Source organism: Suncus etruscus, chromosome 1 (assembly GCF_024139225.1).
Source record: "Suncus etruscus isolate mSunEtr1 chromosome 1, mSunEtr1.pri.cur, whole genome shotgun sequence".
Taxonomy (NCBI): domain Eukaryota; kingdom Metazoa; phylum Chordata; class Mammalia; order Eulipotyphla; family Soricidae; genus Suncus; species Suncus etruscus.
The window spans coordinates 134,027,431-134,041,738 of NC_064848.1; the positions used below are offsets into that span (position 1 = coordinate 134,027,431).

At 33.5% G+C, this 14,308-nt stretch overlaps 1 non-coding gene across 1 annotated transcript; it reads right to left on the reverse strand.

Moving 5' to 3' along the window:
• Positions 1-5,568: 5,568 nt before the first annotated feature.
• LOC126028046 (U6 spliceosomal RNA) lies at positions 5,569-5,673 on the reverse strand. Its single transcript, XR_007502368.1, has one exon. It is a non-coding gene; the product is annotated as a U6 spliceosomal RNA (small nuclear RNA).
• Positions 5,674-14,308: the final 8,635 nt, after the last annotated feature.

Genomic DNA, 14,308 nt, shown 5'->3' on the forward strand with positions numbered 1-14,308 from the left:
TGATGATGTTAATCCTGCCAATCCATGAGCAGGGTATTTGTTTCCAATTCCGTGTGTCCTCTCTTATTTCTTGGAGCAGAGTTTTATAGTTTTCTTTGTATAGGTCCTTCACATTTTTAGTCAAGTTGATTCCAAGATATTTGAGTTTGTGTGGCACTATTGTGAATGGAATTGTTTTCTTAATGTCCATTTTATCCTTATTACTATTGGTGTATAGGAAGGCCATTGATTTTTGTGTGTTAATTTTGTAGCCTGCCACCTTGCTATATGAGTCTATTGTTTCTAGAAGCTTTTTGGTAGAGTCTTTAGGGTTTTCTCAGTAGAGAATCATGTCATCTGCAAACAGTGAGAGCTTGACTTCTTCCTTTCCTATCTGGATTCCCTTGATATCTTTTTCTTGCCTAATCGCTATAGCAAGTACTTCCAGTGCTATGTTGAATAGGAGTGGTGAGAGAGGACAGCCTTGTCTTGTGCCAGAATTTAGAGGGAAGGCTTTCAGTTTTTCTCCATTGAGGATAATATTTGCCACTGGCTTGTGGTAGATGGCCTTCACTATATTGAGAAAGGTTCCTTCCATTCCCATCTTGCTGAGAGTTTTGATCAAGAATGGGTGTTGGACCTTATCAAATGCTTTCTCTGCATCTATTGATATGATCATGTGGTTTTTATTTTTATTGTTATTGATGTTGTGTATTATGTTGATAGATTTACGGATGTTAAACCAGCCTTGCATTCCTGGGATGAAACCTACTTGATCGTAGTGGATGATCTTCTTAATGAGACATTGAATCCTATTTGCCAGGATTTTGTTGAGGATCTTTGCATCTGCATTCATCAGCGATATTGGTCTGTAATTTTCTTTTTTTGTAGCATCTCTGTCTAGTTTAGGTATCAAGGTGATGTTGGCTTCATAGAAGCTATTTTGAAGTGTTTCCGTTTGTTCAATTTTATGAAAGAGTGTTGCCAGGATTGGTAGTAGTTCCTCTTGGAAAGTTTGAAAGAATTCATTAGTGAACCCATCTGGGCCTGGGCTTTTGTTTTTGGGCAGACACTTGATTGCCATTTTAATTTCATCAATGGTGATGGGGGTATTCAGATATACTACATCCTCTTCCTTCAATCGTGGAAGATTATAAGAGTCCAAGAATTTATCCATTTCTTCCAGGTTCTCGTTTTTGGTGGCGTAGAGTTTCTCAAAGTAGTTTCTGATTACCCTTTGAATCTCTGTCATATCAGTAGTGATCTCTCCTTTTTCATTCCTAATACGAGTTATCAAGTTTCTCTCTCTCTTTCTTTCTTTGTTAGGTTTGCCAGTGATCTATCAATCTTGTTTATTTTTTCAAAGAACCAACTTCTGCTTTCTTTGATCTTTCGGATTGTTTTTTGGGTTTCCACTTCATTGATTTCTGCTCTCAGCTTTGTTATTTCCTTCTGTCTTCCTATTTTTGGGTTCTTTTATTGAGCACTTTCTAGTTCTATTAGCTGTGTCATTAAGCTACTCAGGTAATTCCTTCTTCCTTCTTGATGTGTGCTTGCAAAGCTATAAATTTTCCTCTCAGTACTGCTTTTGCTGTGTCCCATAAGTTCTGATAGTTTGTGTCTTTATTGTCATTTGTTTCCAGGAACCTTTTGATTTCCTCCTTGATTTCATCTCGGACCCACTGGTTATTGAGTATGAGGCTGTTTAACTTCCAGGTGTTAAAGTTTTTCTTCTGAGTTCCTTTGGAATTCACAAATAATTTCAGAGCCTTGTGGTCAACGAAGGTCGTCTGCAAAATTTCTATCCTCTTGATATTATGGAGGTATGTCTTATGTGCCAGCATGTAGTCTATCCTGGAGAATGTCCCATGTACATTGGAGAAGAATGTGTATCCAGGTTTCTGGGGATGGAGTGTCCTATATATATCTACTAGGCCTCCTTCTTCCATTTCTCTCCTCAGGTCTAGTATATTCTTGTTGGGTTTCAGTCTGGTTGACCTCTTCAGTGTTGACAAAGCTGTGTTGAGGTCTCCCACAATTATTGTGTTGTTATTGATATTATTTTTCAGATTTGTCAACAGTTGTTTTAAATATTTTGCTGGCCCCTCATTCGGTGCATATATGTTTAGGAGAGTGATTTCTTCCTGCTCTACATACCCCTTGATTAATATAAAATATCCATCTTTGTCCCTTACAACCTTCCTGAGTATAAAGTTCGCATTATCTGATATTAGTATGGCCACTCCAGCTTTTTTATGGGTGTTGTTTGCTTGGATAATTTTTCTCCAGCCTTTTATTTTGAGTCTATATTTGTTCTGACTATTCAGGTGCGTTTCTTGTAGGCAGCAGAAGGTTGGATTGAGTTTTTTGATCCATTTGGCCACTCTGTGTCTCTTGACTGGTGCATTTAGTCCATTGACATTGAAAGAAAGACTTGTCCTGGGATTTAATGCCATCTTTATATTGAAATTTGGTGTGTCTTTTGGGTAGTCTTGTTTTAAATTAGGTCTTTCAGTTTTTCTCTTAAGACTGGTTTTGTGTCTGTAAAGTTTCTGAGCTGTTTTTTGTCTGTAAAACCATGTATTCTTCCGTCAAACCGGAAAGTGAGTTTTGCTGGGTATAGTATTCTGGGTGAAGCATTCATTTCGTTCAGTCTTGTCACAATATCCCACCACTGCTTTTGGCATTGAGTGTTTCTGGTGACAGGTCTGCTGTAAATCTCAATGATGCTTGCTTGAACATAATTTCCCCTTTTGATCTTGCTGTTTTCAGAATTCTGTCTCTATCTGTGGGATTTGTCATTGTGACTAGGATGTGTCTTGGGGTGGTTTTTCTGGGGTCTCTTTTGGTTGGTACTCTTAGAGCATGCAGGATTTGATCACATATATTCTTTAGCTCTGGAAGTTTCTCTTTAATGATGTTCTTGACCATTGATTCTTCCTGGAAATTTTCTTCCTGGGTCTCTGGGACTCCAATGATTCTTAAGTTATTTCTGTTGATCTTATCATAGACTTCTATTTTTATCTGTTCCCATTCTTTGACTAATTTTTTCCATTGTCTGCTCATTTGCTTTAAGTTTTTTTTTCCAATCTCTCCTGCTGTATGGAATTGTTATGTATCTCATCTTCCACAGCACCAAGTCTATTCTCAGCTTCTGATACCCTGTCCCAGAGCTTATCCATTTTGTCATTCACTTCGTTTACTGACTTTTTCAGGCCTGTTAGTTGACATGTTATTTCAGTTTGGAGTTTTGTGATTTCTGTCTTCACATTTTCTTGGTTCTTATTAGTGTTCTGTTCAACTCGATCCATGGTTTCTTTGAGGTCTTTGAACATCTTCCATATTGCTAATGTCCTTATCTGAGAGGTTGATTAGTTGGTTGGTCATTATCTGGTCATCAGAATTGTCATCTTCATTCTCTATGTCTGATGCTGGCCTGCGTTGTTTCCCCATTGTCACACTTGTATTGTGGGTTTTCCTACGTGTTGTCGTGGTATTCATTGGCTATATAATGCAGGCAGCACTCTCCTCTGGCTCCACCCTTTCTGGATGGGGCCGACTTGCCTCTAAGGGTGGGGAGTCCTTCGTGGATAAAGCCTCACACAGGATCAAATCTTAGGCCCTAGCATGCAACAGAGAAGACAGTCCGGAGAGAAATGCTTGCTTCTGTGAAAGAGCACAGCTCTTAGTGTGACTTTTTCTTCTTGCGATGGTGTTCTTTTCTTAGAAACAGTGCACGGCCGCATAGGGAAGCTAAGCGGCCGTGCTCTGCTGGAGCGTCTTTCGCCCCACTCCCAAGAGTTTCACGCAAGAGGACAGTAGATAGACATACACAGGTAGAACTCACAGGTTTTCACAGTTGGGCCCCACTGGGCAAAGCGTATTTTCATTGATTTTCCCCGCCTGATGTCACAAACAGGGGGCTGGGCTGCTGCAAACGCTGCCGGTTTTTCTGTTCTCAGAAACATACATTTTTAACTTACACATGTTAGGAGTGTATATCTATATAGAGTAGTGATTTCAGTCTTTATATAATACTTTATTTGATGAGTATTGTATTTATATTTTGTCATTGCAAAACTAAACTATTGATATTACGTAAAATTCTATAGAGAATAAGTATGTTTGTGACATTTTCATTTAAGAAGTTAAGAATGCATTATATATCTAGAATTTCGTAATTATTTTCTGTTTTACTCCTAAGAATACCAGTATATGTACAAATTAAAAATATGTGAAGATTTCTGTGTCTCTATAGTATTACCAATTGGGTGTTTTGTCAAATTTTTTTGGCTTCATAACTGATATGACAGAAGGGCATTTCAAAATTTCTTCTGTACACCTAGATTCATTGCAATGCTATTTATAATAGTCAGAATCTAGAAACAACCCAGATACCTAACAATAGATAAATGGCTAAAGAAACTGTGGTACATATACACAATGGAATACTATGCAGCTGTCAGGAAAAATGAAGTCATGACTTTTTCCTATACGTCAATGGACATGGAAACTATTATGCTGAGAGAAATTAGTCAGAGGGACAGATATAGACAAGGATACTCTCACTCATCTATAGGATTTAAAAAAATTAAATACATTACTGTAATAATACCCAGAGACAATAGAGATGAGTCCTGGAAAAACTGGTTCATGAAATGAAGCTACAAAGTGGTGAGTGCAGTTAGAGAAACACTTACACTAACAACTATCATGACAACATTAATGGGTGAAGAAAAGTAGAATGCCTGTCATGAATACTGTCAGGGAGTGGGGAGGGGATAGATTGGGGAATGGATTATGAGAATATTTTACTGGTGAAGGGATGTGTGTTCTTTTTATAACTGAAACCCAACTGCAAATATGTTTGTAATCATGATACCTAATAAATAAATAAACAAATAAAAAACAAAAAATCAAATGAAATATAATTTTACATTATAAATGTATTTGAATATCTACTGAGATTTTAAAATTACTTGTATTTGCTCTTAATAATCTTTCCCACTTTTCAAATGCTTAGCAATATGTGTTCTTGAAAGAGTAGTGTTTAGTTTGTGATAGAACTGTAAGTATTCTTTGTTGCCTTTAGGCTTTATTAGTGGTATTTCTTTATATACAGAATGTTTTTTAAGAGAAGAGAAAGTTGTGCATTTTGAGAATTCTAAATTTTGTACCATGATTTAACTTCCAAAGTTTATATGTTGTTTTTTATGATTTACTCTAGTAATTCATCGTTTATTTTCATTTACAATTTAATTTGTGTTTACAAATATTTTTGTAAATTGAATAAGAAAACAACCTACTTTGATTAAGTTCCACTTTATGGAGAGACATTAATTGGAGCAATTAACTTTTGAGGGAGGTCAGACTTGGCTTACCCATTAAAGAGGGGTACAAAAGGGCTAAATCCTAATAATTAGGATATGTTACGTAGTTATCCTCATAAAAATAGAAACTCTGGATTTTGTCAGTGTTTAAGACTAGAAAAACAATTTCTTATTAATATTATCCCTAGATAAATCAACTACTGAACTTTTTGCAAATACATATGGCTCCCCAAGGCAGAGCAATTTCTTTCTTTTTTTTTTTAATATGGAACACCACGAATTTGGATGTCATTCTTGCGCAGGGGCCATGCTAATCTTCTCTGTATTATTCCAAATTTAGTATATGTGCTGCCGAAGCGAGCATGGCAGGAACAATTTCTGAGCACATAGCCAGGAGTAACTCCTGAGTGACACCGGATGTGTCCCCCCAAAAAACAAAACCAAAAAAAAAAAACAAACAAAAATGAAGAGAAACTCAACAGAAACAAGTAAACTAAGAGACTCAGAAGCTCTAGATATCAGTCATCAAAGACTTGTAACTGAATGTTACTGTGTTAAAGGAGAGAAATGGAAACTTTAACATTTGTCAGTGAAATGAAAAATGAAGCAGACATCTTAAGACTAAACTATGTTGAAAAAATTGAGAAATGAATTGCAAAATTCAGCAGTAAATATATTACATACAGATATGCTAGGACAAGATAGCATTTGTGAACTCTTACAGGTCTGAATAAAATACCCAGAATATGTAGGACAAATCAGGTATGAAGGCATATAAAAATAAGTGAGACATACTAAGAGAACCTGGGTTTAAAAAAAATATTAACTGTATTTGAAAAGATAAACTAAAACAACAATAATCAATAAAGAAAACATTTTTTAAAGAACAAAAAATGTAATTTTAAAGATAAAGGAATAATAACTCAAATTTTCAATCCAAACTACTCCCACCCAATTCTCTGCTAAGTGAAAACATTCATTGAAAAAATGAATCAATAACTTTTTAATTAACAGTAACTATGAGAAGATGTCACCAGTGACATTGCATTAAATATCATTAAAGTCATCTTGTCAGGCAAAAGAAAAAGTTTTCTGGATGGAAACTCAATGAAGAAGAATGGAAGAAGATGGAAACTCATGAAGATCAATAAAATAGAAAAAGTGTGATGAAATCACTTTAATATATATCTGTATTTTTGCTTAATTTCTAAAATTATAATTTCAGCCTGACTTTAAAAATTGAACTTCCAGAATTTACTTAAGGAGATCTTCAAGAGTACTTGTGAATCAGTAGTTCTAGAATTATGTGTGTTACATATGCAGGCTGAAAAATAAACTCTGGACTTACACTTTCTTTGGCTGTCTTTGATATTATTTCACTCTATTCTTCATTATTTATTGCTGCAGAGAAATTGAAACTTGTCCAACTCTCTGCCTCCTCTTGTGCCTCCACTTTCTCCTAGTTCTTTCTATATTGTTAAGACTTAATAGCTTGAATGGAATATAGATCACTGTTCATTATGGGTCATTACTTTCTAACAAATATTGTACTCTTCCAGAATGAGAATTCAAACATTTTTTTTCTGCAATTGAATAAACTACAGTTTTTTTCCTGGCTTCTTTATTTCTTTTTCTTTAGAAACTCCAGTCAAGCCTGTATTTGGATCATTTTTTTTTTTCATTGCAGTTTTAGTTCTCTCAGATTTCTTTAACTCTATTTCTTTATTTTCTACGTAAAGATGAATTTTCCATTTTACTATTTCCTTTAAAGTATCTTTGCACCTATGTGTATCTTGAGAATGTCTCATCTTCCATGGTACTGTAAATTTAGTTTCAAAAAATTATTAAGCTGATTAATATAGCTCACTTGCCCAGTTTTCTTCTGAAAATAAAATAAAAAAGTACTAACTACACATCTGTATTAAAATGCTATGAATGATACATGAATAAAAATAATTAAAATAAATATAAGAAAAAAGTATAGAAAACACTTAATTCAACTAATTTTTTAATATGGACAGGCCAGAGCTTTAGCACAGTGGTAGGGCATTTGCCACGCACACTGCTAACCAATCTCTGGCATCCCATAAAATCCCCCAAGCCTGTGAAAAGTAATATCTGAGCACAGAGCCAGGAGTAACTCCTAAGCACCACTGGTATGGACCAAAACCCAAAAACCAAAAGAAAAAAAAGGGGGTAAAAAATAAATATAAAACAATGTCAGCTTTTTATTGTTTCTATTCCTGCAACTTTTTGCCAAGTTCTAACAATGATCACATTTTTTTCACTTTTATAATTTTCCTGAGGTTTTAATTTCTTGAAAATAATTTCTTTGTAATTTTAAAGAATGGAAACTAGTGCCTCATATTTGCAAGACAGGCTTCCCAACACTAAACCATAGACTGTACTGTCCTGAGCTCTCACATTTTTGCTTTGTAACTTCCACAAAAGTTTATTTAAGTAAGCTAGTTTGAAATTTATTTAAAAGGTAGGCCGGAGTGATTGCACAGCAAGTAGGCCATTTGCCTTGCATGTGACCCACTGGGTTCAATCCCCTGCATCTCATGTAGTTCACCCAAGTTTGCCAGGAGTAATTTGTGAATGCAGAGCCAGAAGTAACAATGTGAATGAATGAGGGAAGTAGAAAGCCTGTCTGGAGTACAGGTGTAGGGGGCTGGGGAGGAGGGAGATCTAGGAAATTGGTGGTGGGAATGTTGCACTGGTGAAGGGGGTTGTTCTTTACATGACTGTAATCATACAACCATAATCATGTTTGTAATCACGGTGTTTAGATAAAGATAATTATATTAAAAAAAAGAAGAAAAAAGAAATTCAAAAAAAAAAGAAAAAAAATAGAAAAAGAACACATGTCTTTGATTAAAAAAAACCCTTCTTTTTAAGAAAACTTCAAGTAATTTATATTTAGAGTTGGCAATTTTAAGGTAAGATATAGTCTTTTAATGATTCTATGATGATATGTAAAATTCAAATCTTTCTTGAAAAACTAGTGGTTAATATTCTGTTCTTACTTACCATCCTATTTACTGCTAATTATTTCCAATAAGAATTTTTCAGTTATTTCACAGCTCCTTCCTCAGTTTTGAAAATATTTGTAGACTGATGTGAAAACTATTGTTGAGGATCTTCATTGCAATCCCTTTATAAAGACTATTTACGACTCTCATGAATCTATGCAGGATACAATACCCCAACATTGCTATTTTTACATTTTTAATTTTTATCAAATCTAAAAATTGTGCTAGATTTTTCTTACATGTCTCCTCTGTGTTATAAAATTCTACAAAGAATGACAGTATTTTGTCCAAGAGATGTTAGCTAGCTGTTACTATTATAGTATCCACATAGTGACTATCTAGCATCATAGCTGTACAATATTCAAACTGGCAAGCTTTTGAAAAGCCTTTAGTTTGTTTCTGTATTTAGAGAATGAACACAAACATTAACTAGACTATCAAAATTCTGTCAAAATCCTGTAATAATTAAATCCCTTGAGTATTTTCTTTTATGTATTAAAAGAAAAACATATTTGGGCAATGGTTTATATGTGTTTAAAATATCTAGCATTGAAAACAGCAGCTTGTTTTCTTAATTGGTTTGGCAAAGAAAGAACTGTTAGGGGGAAAAAACCACAACTAATCTTTGGTCTCTTCTCATTTATCCTATTTCCAAATACACGCATTTGATCCTTTTTGTATCTGCGAACAGCAACCCGCAGAGATGAGAGATTTGCAAATTTATGATGAACTGCAAGTAATAGTGTGAATCCTTCTTAATGTGAAAGCAGAATAAGAGAATGTCTCACATAAAGAAGTTAGCTGTGTTTCAAAGCTGTGATTCTGTTAAAAAAATGTGTTGAGGATGAATAAAAGAAAATTAAAGATAATTTTTTCTTCAAAAAAGAAGCTCCAAATCCCTTTAGGAACTAATAGAAAAAAAAATGGAAAGATGAAAAAGGACAAGTAAAGTGACCTGTTGAATATTGGTGGTTATGAGCGGGGCAGAGAAGCACCCAATTGAAGCTCTGACCAGTCAGATTTATTTACACAGCTGTTGATTAGAGTAAGCAATTGGCCTGGGGTCCCTCTGAGTGCTGCTGAGGTGTTCCTCACTGCATCACAACAAAATATACGAACAAAAGCTGTATTGGTTGTAACAAGATGACATTTCATTAGGGAATAGTATCAGACTATCAGACAGATTACCTCATTAATACTGACCAGGTGTTTTTTTTTGGTTGACTGGTTTAAGATTCCATTAGTATCGGACGAGGCTGAAACAGTAAATAAGTCTGGGTTTGGTGACAAGATCTTAGTGTAAGAGACTCCATTTTCGTGGTGACAAGATCTTAGTGTAAGAGACTCCATTTTCGACCCGTGGCCTTTTCTTTTTTCTTTTAAGCAACCACAGTTTATTATTTAAGGGATATTCCTAAAGATTTTGAAAGTTTAAACTTTTATATTTTTATCTCTTCTTGCATGAGTTCATTTGTCTACATCTTCAGATTACAATGATTTTGTGACAACCAATAGGCAATATACAAATGAATATACATAATTAGACATATACATGTGCATATATACACCTACACTTAAAGTTTATAAGTTGCTTTTAATCAAGAAAGTAATGTTCTTTTACATTTAACCTCATTTAGACCATTTCTCATTATCATATTCATTATGAATGTAGGAATCTAGAATGTCATTCCAGTTTTTGTATACTTAAAGCTATTATTTCCTATATGTCTTGTCTGCTGTTCAGTCTTACTGATTTTAGGAGATCTGGCCTATTTTTGTCCCTCAACCTTCTTCAAAGCTTTTGCTATTTCTCTTTTATCAGCAGGTGTACAAGCCAGTTGGTCTGGGTATTTTCTTATCTTCTTTGAGCTCAGAGCATTTGAGTATTCTTATGAAAATAACATCAGTTTGAAGAAAATAAATTTCTGCATGTTCAAGGTAATGTTATTATTATTGTACATGGTACATGAAGAATATTTCTGAGGATCACATAATTCACATGATGTGGTATTTATGGAAATAGAAATTTGCTCTTTTTAATAGATTTTTATTAATTTCTATAATATAATTTTATAAGATGAATAATATAAACTAATAAAATTAAATAATTTGTATTTTCTTTTAAAAATATCAAATGGCCTGTGAATATGCAGGTGATCACTATATTGAGAGCTGAAATAGAATTCCTTCTATTGGCATAAAAATATTTTAATAGCAGTAATTAAATTTATTTATAAATTTCAAAGCCACCACTCTAGTATAGACTGAGATGTTTTTAACCTGGTCCAGATATATTGAAACATGTAAAAAGTTTTCAGATCAAATGGGAATCATGTGATTTACAGAATGTTTTGAATTTATGATTAATAAATGCTATTGATAAATGAACTCTTGGGAATAAAATCTCTAAATGCCCTCAGTATAGTACATTTATTAAAGAAAGGTTATAGTAATGACTTATCTTTTTCTTTAATGTAGTGATGGATTTATTAGATAACGGAATACTGGGAATCAATTTGCTATTTATTATGAACTCAATACTTTGATGAAATGCCATAAAGCATAGTAAATAAAAAATCAATTTTAAATACCAGGATTTAAATTGTACTATTTTAAAAGGTAAGAAGAGTTAGAGGAAGAGAGATTATTGAAATAAAAGTTACTCTATGCTTTTCATTTTTGACAAATGGCCTTTCTGCTCCTGGCACATTATATGAACCTTTATTCTAGTATAAATACAGTGACTTATAGTTGTTATTTTGCCTCCCCCAGAGTGAAATATATTTAGATCAAAAGTCCATATTCATTAATTGCCATATCTTCAATATCTATTTGACATATATTGAAATTCCTTTATTTGTGCCTGACTGGTCACAATCATATAAAATATACATTAAATTAAGTAATAAAACACATCAACATTTCTAAACTTTCTCATCCTATTCAAGTTGTCATGTGTGAGAGGTTAAAAATGTTCTTTCTTTCAGAAAAGAAATATTGCTCATCCGGAGACTGGCAGCGGCAGTGGCAGCTGGAGCTAGAGCCCCAACAGCTGAGAGTGGGCGGTGGGCGGGCAGGAGGGAGGGCGGGGGAATGGCCTGCGACGACTCTAAGGAAGGCTTTAAATTATTGTATTATTGTTATTATTATTATATTACGTGCGAAGTTAAATACATGGTGCCGATGTTTGTGAGGCATCTGCAATACTAAGAAAGAACTAAGGAAAGGAACAAATTTATCTAGGTATTGTGCCATTGTGTATATAATAATTGAATACATTCGAAGATCTTTTTTAATAAAGTAAGCATACATTTGAGGACAGGTTTGCATGTGGCTGACTATGGTTGCATGTAGCTGGACTGACACCACATGTTTCGTCAAACACCACCTGAAATGATCTCTGAGCACACAGATAGGAGGCACAGGATACTATGGAGTTAAGTATGTGCCCTCTCCCACGGAAATACATACATAAAACAAATATTGTGACTTCTTAGTAGAAAATTCTTTTAGAACTCCATTATAAAAAATAATTAATTCAAAGTGGTTAATGTTGAATTAATAGTTTTAATAAAATAATGGCTAATTTTGTATAATAACAGAATTCTTTGAAATTTAAAAGTTTTAAAGATGTAACTTATTTTTATTGCCATATGACAATAATTAATTATATATATTTAGGAAACATTACAATAGTCTTGTTGAGATTTTAAAAACAGAAAATAGAGCAGTAATCATGATCTGAGTGAATATACAAAGCAATCGCTAGGGGGCGCGTTCGGAAATTTTCCCCGAAACCTACCATAAAAATTATCAGCACTATTTTAAAAGGGTCACTTAAAAATCAAATCATATTGGGGCCAGAGCAATAGCGTAGCTGCAGGGTGTTTGCCTTGCATGCCTTGACCCAGGACGGACCTGGGTTCGATTCCCGACGTCCCAGATGGTGCCCCAAGCCAGGACAGGTCCCCCAAGCCAGGAGCGAATTCTGAGTGCATAGCCTGGAGTAACCCCTGAGTATCACTGGGTGTGGCCCAAAAACAAACAAAAATTGAATCATCTTAAAATGAGTATAGGTGGGCATTGGTGGCAGGAAGTTTGCACTGGTGAAGGGCGGTGTACTTTTCATGACTGAAACAAAGATGTTTTTAATCATGTTGCTTAAATAAAGATATTAGGATTTTAAAAAATGGATGTAGGTACTATAGCATCATTGTACATGTACATGCAAAAATATATTTGAAGTTTTTCAATTTGTGTCTGCTTACCATAACTTATTTACAAACAAATTATTGAAGTTTTGTTTTATTAACATGTTAATTCATTAAAAACTATTGCTATTTTTTGTTTATAATAAAATGTCAATTGATTTTTTTCTATTTTTCTACATTCTCTATATTTTTAAAATAACATGTTATAAAAATATGGAGGCAAGGCAGGTATTTATTTGCTAAAGTTAATAAGTTGTCTAAAACAAAATAAGGAGCAAAAAAATCAATATCAATGTTGAGATGAATTATTTTCAGAAAAAAATTAGTATGGTGTGATAGGGTCCTATTCTTTACTAATTTACAGCTTAAAATTTGTCACCAAACCTTGGCATTGGTATATAAGATACTGAATGCTTGTAGATGGTTTGATGAGATGGTTTATGGTAAAATTAATTCAGGAACCAGTAAATAATGAGAGTTTTTCCTAATTAAAGTGAACTTTCAGCAAACATTGAAACTTGCCTAGGATTTTACAACTCACTGAGTACAAAGTCATGGCATTAAATAGAAAAAAATTAGGTGACTGCTAATTTAATAAAAATGCATTTAGGTTTTTCTAAGAAGGGGATAGGCCTGAACATAGTATTGAAGTATTTTCTGCTTACTTGAATTTCTTCCAATTCTTGAGGTCAGTGCCCAAAATAGTGGGGTAGATTTTAAACACTCGAGGTTGGGAAACAACCTCACAGTTGTTCACAATAGGGTCTTTTTAGAACAGTTAGGAAGAAAATTTTAGAAAAAATAAGTTCTAAGGAAGAATTTTGGGAGGAAAAGATAAAGAAATAATAATAAAAATGTTATCATTTAGTAAATGTCCTTTGCTCTATATTGGGAATATTAATAGGTAATTTTTCACTATGTAAGTAAGGCAAAATAAATTTCAAGATTCTCAGGGAATTTGTGTATTGTTTGTCTTTTTCATTCACTGCTAGTATTCCAAAGGTATCTTGTGTGCTTTTCTTAAATCAACACAATTTTCTCTTGATAAAGTATAAATACTTTATAAAGTATGAATATATAAGACACTATTTAGCCCCATTAAATTAGCTCATTTCTTATATTTTTCAAGCTAAAAAGTCCAACCTGAAGAATGTGATCCACACTCAACTACAACTATAAAGTTTATGGAGTTTTCATTACTAATTACTCAGCTATTTGGTTAATTTTAACTGAAAAGTAGATAATAGATAGTGAAAAGAAATTCCAATTAGCTCTATTGTAAGTTTGCTCATTTAATGTGCTAATACTACATTTGTAAGGAGGAAAGCTAGAGAATGTTGAAAGTTATGTAAAAAATAGTCTTGAGTATTATTGAGACAAGGTTGACAATGCTGATGATGATTATAGAAATATTCTAAAGAGCACTTAACAACCACTATTAGGATACTTATTGATCATATTTGACAACTTGTTCTCTACGTAATTCCTCATCTTTCTTTGCCTAGGAGTTAAAATTCCAAGAATCACAGCATAGATCCCTGATATGCTGCTTTTGCATCTTAGAGGATAAAGTAATATTACCTAATGGATACTAAATTAGAATTTTCTTAATTACCTTAAAATAATTGCAACCATATTGCTCTGAATATAATGTTCATATATAGCCTAATTCTGTATTAATACAATTATTTAATTATTTAAATGATAGCATTCCAAACCAATTTAAGTGACCACTAGGAAATTTTAACAATTC